This window comes from Ochlerotatus camptorhynchus, unplaced genomic scaffold (genome assembly GCF_037179485.1).
Source record: "Ochlerotatus camptorhynchus isolate MF236.1 unplaced genomic scaffold, CSIRO-AGI_Acam_v1.1 ptg000137l, whole genome shotgun sequence".
Classification (NCBI taxonomy): Eukaryota; Metazoa; Arthropoda; class Insecta; order Diptera; family Culicidae; genus Ochlerotatus; species Ochlerotatus camptorhynchus.
The window spans coordinates 228,556-236,107 of record NW_027040627.1 but is presented as its reverse complement, the minus strand read 5'-3'; positions in this window follow the sequence as shown (position 1 = coordinate 236,107).

Here is a 7,552-nt window from a genome sequence, read left to right as displayed (position 1 = left end):
CATACGTTTTCGGGTTTTTTGACAGATAATGCATGGGCTTACTTAGAGTCGGTGTATAATGAGTCACGCCAAGAGTGAAGCCAAGTCTACCTATTGAACTGTCAAACCGGCTACCTATCGTGCAAAGTAAACAAACATTACGATGCTATGAAGGTCCACGAAAGGTATTGCAATAAAATTTAAAACATAATTGGAGAAATGATCATAAACACGCAGCGAACATTAAATTGTCATGGGATACGTTTGGTAACGATCAGTAATGAGAATTTCTACAATTTTTTGTTAAGATGATGGGACAAAATCACTGATATAATGATTTACAACAGCTGCTATTTTTTTTTGCTCGCTAGAAGTCATTTGAAGTTGATGTAGCAGTCCTCTGTTGCCAAGTGAAAAGAAAGGGAATCTTTCGAAACCCGTGATGCGAGTTCAACTGTTTTTGTCTTGGCGTGACTCATTATAGTCCTCTCCAGGCGGGTTCGTACGAGGGTTCGTATTGGTGCGATTTGCGTGTGTTAGTGAGATGAAATTTTTTGTTAGCTGTGAGAAATTTTTTGTTTGCTGTAAGAACTGTCATTCTAAAGTAAAAATAAACAACAAAACGAAAACAAACCCTATGCTTGCACGGTAACAGTCAAGCACCCTTTTGTGAGTAAAGGTTAACCCATTTTTTATAAAGGTGGCTTTACTCATTAATGAGTCAATTATTTTAACAACAATGAGTTTCTGCTAATAGTAGCTAACAGTGAGTACTTAATTGGCATAATGAACTACTCATTAATTAATGGTGCCGCTTTTATTGACAATGGGTTCACTTTTACTCATAAATGGATGTTCGATTCTTACCGTGCACATGACAGTATACGCTAGTGTGTGTAAAATTATGTTATTAGTGTAGTGTACGTGAGATCCTGCTTGGAGAACTCAATAGAGATTGCTGACGTTTATCGTACGCACACTACGTCACGTATACGTATACGCAAAATGTTTTCATCGGGAAAAAAAACTTCATAGCAGAAAATTTTCTCGATGAAAACAAATCACTGACACAATCATACTTTAGCAATCTCTATACACCGACTCTAGGCTTACTGTTAAAAAACCTGAAAACGTACACGGAGAAACGAAACAACTCAAAATCGAGATTGAAAATACTTGAAAATAAGTATTTCTCTAACACTACTGTTTTGGATACATTTCTGTTCTCATTGATGAGCACTTTTAACTTAATCTTGCAGTATAACCAAAACAGTCACTTTTACTTTGAAAGTATCCAAAATAAAGTGTTGCGATTGTACTTCATTTTGGATGAAAAATCGCGACGAGCGCCATTTTTATTTCGGTTATGTCTCCTGCCGAAAACAAAATTTGACCCGTTCCGAATTTTAACTTCGGAGCTGCGTACCATAACTAGTTAATTCCACGTTATGGTACGTTATGTTAGTTTACTGTTCCGGAGAGGAAAAAGGTAAGTTCTACATAGTTCTACTTAACAGTACGTGAGAGATTTCCCGGAAAGTGGCCGTAATTACGAGCGTAATTATCCTCGAATTAAACATAATTCCTTTTTAGGTGCGGGCCAAAACGTATCTTGTGGGCAAAATTGCCACCACAAGCCACCGATGACTCCACTGTTAGGAATATAACCAGCATCCAAAGGCAGCGGATCAATGAAGGTAATGACATTTTATTTTTTCGATCCATTTTTCAGGATGATTAATTTTTGCTTCTTTTTTTATTTTTTCCCACAAATACTGATCAATCATGCTGAATTTATGAGTCTGCTACGTTTCCTCGAGTGTACCAGCCGGAATCGGGAGCCGTCAGTACATCCAACGAAAATGGAGAAGTTTGGAATTTTACCCGGTCAACCAACTCAACACGATGGATTTAGTACACTCAAAAAATTCAACACGCCATCATCATGTGTCTCACACTTAATTTTGTGCTTATTGTGAAACACATCCATTTCATGTGTAAATCTTATGCTATGAACCATGCCTGAACACTATGGATTTTAATTGTGACACACTTGGATTCTATGTTTCTCATATGGTGATATCAATAGCTTTGCACACCATAGCTCAATATTCTACAATATTCTACTTTATCGGCTTCTACTTTACCGACTCTAAAAATTGAAACGACAAATATATAATCAAAACTGCCAGAGGCCAGAGCTTTCACATATCTTTTTAATGGGTCTGATTTGGGATTCGATCATGGACTGTTGGGGGTGTGCTGCTGCCGGAGTCTACGTTCTATCTCACTGTGCCAGAGTTGTTCTCATATATGAGGCGGGTTAATAGGATAAAGTCACAACTCTTGTTTTCGATGTTTACCTTTCTGAGCAAGCAATTCACATCGTATTGAAATGCAAAACACTTTAAATCCATCTGTTTTGAACAGTAGCGTGATTCAATGTGCAATACACTTGAATAGAAAGTGAAAAATTTTCAACATTTCAAAGTTTGAAACACTCTTAATTAACGTGTATAACACATCGATCCAAGGTGAAATACACTTAAAATAAATGTGATTCTGCATTTAAAAAATCAAGTGTTTAAACACTTCGATCAAACGTGTGGAATTTTTTGAGTGTAGGATGCGATTTATTGCTTATTCAGGGACAATATGTGGATAGATTTTATTGTAATAAAGATAAATAAAGCCGAACATAACATTGATTTTTAGTACTCATCACAAATATAGAAAACAACTGAAAAATCCTCTTTTCAACTAAATTTTCTATAATGAAAACCCAGTTTTGTGTAGTTTTTATCCAACATTCACTCTTCCTGAAACAGTTAAATTCTACTCAAAACAAAGTCTTTGCCAAATACTCAAATTTGGATTCTTCGCAAAGAACTCAATTTTGACTGGTTTCACTTAGGTGTCAAGATGAGTACAAAAGACTTAATTTTAAGTTGTTTCGTTTCTCCGTGTATCCATTGTGCGCCGGCCTTTACACCAATAAAATTTCAAATATTGTTTTTATGTGTCCCACACGGCACTATAGTGCAGGAACCCAAAAGTAGGTAAAGCGGGTCAAAGTAATTTTCATTTACTTGTGTGCAGTTTGTATGGAATTTTCCACTGTCTCCTTTGCTCCTACTAATGTTTTCAAAAACGGAGAAGCAAAACCACCCAAAAGGGATAGTACAGTGTGGGAACCCAACGTTGAGTATAATCATATTTACCTACTTTGAGTACAACTAACTTACTTTTGGCCGGAAATAAACTAGCCAAAGCCTAAAAATCTGCTTAGTAAAAAAAAACCGATATATATATTTTTTTATTTATAGACCGTGGGGGCGACACCGGCGTAGTGGTTAGCATCCATACCTCTCACGCCAAAGTCACGAGTTCAAATCTCACCCCCGGACAATGAATGACCCAAGAGCGTTAAAGTGACTATAATAAATAATAATAAAAAAATAAGTGTGGACCGTTTTACAATTTTACTTAAACGCTAATTGTTACAATTTTACTTCAAGTACTTGCATAACATTTATATTTTATTATTGATGCCTAGCTAACCTCGTGAAGAAAGTTTTTTTAAGCGTACTTTTATTCATTGTTATGTCAATATATTCACAGTATGTATTAAAGCAAGACATCATTCTATTCAGTGGGTTGTTTTTGGCATAGTCTGTTCTTTGATTGTTGATGCTAAACAAATTTCTATTCCGCAGTGAGCAAGTGGGAGCATAAAAATTGATATTTAACAAAATCTCTGGGCTGTTAACTCTTTGCGAAATCACATCGTTTATAAAAACAATCATTGCGAACTCTCTTCGCTTTTTGAGCTCATCTAAATTAATTAGCATACAACGCGATTCATAAGATGGAAGTAGAAAACTCGTCGAACCCAACTTTCTTAGAGCAAACAACAAGAACTGCTTTTGAACTGATTCAATGCGGTTTACATGTGTATCATGATATGGAGCCCAAACTATGCTACAATGTTTGAGAAGAGGCCTCACATATGCTACGTAAAGTGTTTTGATTGGGTAGGGATCATTGACGTGCAAACTAAATCTTTTAATGCACCCAAGCATGTTGCTTTCTTTGTAGATAATGTTATTGTAGTGATCAGCAAAAGTTAATTTGGTGTCGAGGATAACACCTAAGTCTCTGACTTGATAGGATCTTTGGATTGTTTCTGGCCAAGAGTAATTGTGTTGTGTATTACAGCGAACTGCAGCATACTTACTTACCTCAAGGTTGCACTCGTATACCTTCCAGTGGAAAATTTTGAAACCATCATCACTTTCATAGTTCTTCTATTCTCCACGAGTGCCAACTTTGATTTGCCAATTGGCAATCTAACGATAGCATAAAGCGCCACTTGTGGCAAATAGGAGGACTAGAAAACTGATGATGACAGACAAACAGACATAACACTCGCAAGTTGTTCATCGAACAAGCATTTAACGGTCAATTTAAAAGTATTGTAGTTGGTAGTACCAACAATCAATACGAAACTAACGATTTTAAATTGGCTCACCACTTGACTAGCCTATTGGTCCCAAGCAAACGATTAACGTACTCTATTCTAGTCGAAATTCTAGTACTACGCAATGTTTGTTTTGATTCGCTATGAAAGTTTGACAGATAAAATGAGGGGTTATTGGTTTTCCCTATGTTTCGAGGGGTGAATCGATTAGCTTGGGACCGAAGAGAGTACCAGAGCTGAGCCAAAAAGTTGAGCACGTTATTTCGGGACCTTCTAGTCTTAGAATTACCTCTATGGTAGTACCACAAACGAAGTGACAGACGGAGCGGCTCGAAAACTTTGGTGACTAACCTGCTATTGCAATTTTTCAGTGTACCACATGGCAACACCACTACTACTGGATTGTACCACATGGCAACACTACTATTGGATTGAACTAGCATTTTCACCAAATGTACTAGAATATTTTGATTCTATCTCTTTCACTCTACTCAAAACTGAAATGCATAAAAAAATGACAAAATGATACACTCTTTGCACACTGTCAAAGAATCATTGTATACAAAATCAACTTTGTGCAAAACCAAAACAAAAATACTATCCCATCTGGTGGATGATGGCACAAGCTTCTAAGAAAATTCTATTACAGCGAACCACATTATTTTAATTGATTTCTTCGCCAGTTAGTCGTCTGTCACTTCGTTTGTGGTAGTACCATAGAGGCGAGCATAGAGGTAACTCTAAGACTAGTAGGTCCCGAAGAAACGTGCTCAACTTTTTGGCTCAGCTCTGCTACTATCTTCGGTCCCAAGCTAATCGATGCACCCTCGAAACATAGGAAAATCCACGAACCACTCATTTTATCTGTCAAACTTTCATGGCAAATCAAAACAAACATTGTGTAGTTTTAATATGGACCAACAGGTCTGTGCCATAACAAGGGAGGAAAAAAACATGGTGTACTAGTACTAGAATTTCGACTAGAATAGGGTTCGTTAATCATTTGCTTGGGACTTATAGCACAAACGAAGTGACAGACGGAGCGGCTCGAAAACTTTGGTGACTAACCTGCTATTGCAATTTTTCAGTGTACCACATGGCAACACCACTACTACTGGATTGAACCACATGGTAACACTACTACTGGATTGAACTAGCATTTTCACCAAATGTACTGGAATGTTTTGGTTCTATCTCTTTCACTCTACTCAAAACTGAAATGCATAAAAAAATGACAAAATAATACGCACTCTTTGCACACTGTCAAAGAATCATTGTACACAAAATCAACTTTGTTCAAATCAAAACAAAAAAACTAACCCATCTGGTGGATGATGGCATAAGCTTCCAAGAAAATTCTATTACAGTGAACCACATTATTTAAATGGATTTCTTCGCCAGTTAGTCGTCTGTCACTTCGTTTGTGCTTATAGGCTAGTCAAGTAGTGAGCATTTTTTTTATAATGCGTTTATTTTTCCAGGCTCATTTGCCGTAGCTTTGCGGAGCCGATATTCATTGTTTGGATTACAAAATTTCTTAAAACTAACGTTAGTAAAGCGGGGGTGGATTACTCTCGGCTATCTCGAGGTTAGAGGTAACAAATTGTAACAAATGGATGGCAGGGTAGGGATTGAGAACACAAGGTTTGGAGAGCAATGTGCTCTTGATCTCGAACTAAGCGACCAACTGATGAAAAAGACAAACATGGGGGTACACCGATGGGCAGCTAACAACTTGGGGAAACACAAGATGACACTAACTACTAAATCCTCAGATCTATCCGTTTTAAAAACACATAAATTAAATTGCAATAGTCCAGATCTCGGCTCGCCAAGATGTCTCTAACGGGCCGCATAGGTTGTTTTCCTTGGGCCCTGAGGGATGCGGATAACTCGGATCTAGCAACACAATGGAGGGTGCATGACCAAAGCACGTGGTCGAAATTGCTGCCTTCGAGCCCGATTCGGAAGAAATGCGAGTCTAACGAGTAGTGATCGGACATGACCCTTGATATGCCACGTATAAAGTCACGGCTCATGTCCAATCCTTTGAACCATGGCTTGTTCGATACCTGTGGGAGAATAGAATGTAACCATCTTCCCAGATCACTCTCATTCCATTTTTGTTGCCAGTTGGTGAGGACGTGCTGACGGGTAATTGAGAAAAATTCCGCAAAGGCGATTTGTCGATCAAAAATATCGCCTTCCATAGCGGCCACCTTAGCTAGCGAGTCCGCTTTCTCATTACCCGGAATCGAGCAATGAGATGGGACCCAAACTAAGGTGATAGTATAGGAGCAGTTAGATAAAGTACTCAATTTAGCTCGGATTTCGGTCAGGAAATACGAGGAGTGCTTCATCGGCCTCATTGATCGAATAGCCTCCAACGAGCTAAGCCTATCAGTAAAAATAAAATAGTGATCAGATGGTAGTGAGGCAATTTGCTCTACTGCGTAAAATATGGCTGCTAGTTCCGCAACGTATACGCAACAGGGTTTTTGCAGTTGATATGAGGCGGTATGAAATTCGTTGAATACTTCAAATCCAGTGGAAGCGTTTATAGTTAACCCAGCTGTGAAAAAAAAAACTCTTATTGCTACTAGCATGGTGGTAATTGTTTGCAAAAATTAAGGGAACAACCATCGACCGATGGTGATCTGGTATTCCACGGATTTTTTGTAACATGGTCAGATCAAAATTTACAGAGGAACTATAAAAGTCCTGGAGGCAAACACGAGAGGAATTGAATGAAGAAGGGTATCAGTAGTAAGCCAATTTGAAATCGATAGTTTCGTATTGATTGTTTGTAGTACCATAGAGGTAACTCTAAGACTAGAAGGTCCCGACATAACGTGCTCAACTTTTTGGCTCAGCTCTCGTGTTCTCTTCGGTCCCAAGCTAATCGATTCACCCCTCGAAACATAGGAAAATCCACTAACCTCTCATTTTATCTGTCAAACTTTCATAGCGAATCAAAACAAACATTGTGTAGTGTAGAATTTCAACTAGAATGGGGTACGTTAATCCTTTGCTTGGGACCAATAGGCTAGTCAAGTAGTGAGCCAATTTAAAATCGTTAGTTTTGTATTGATT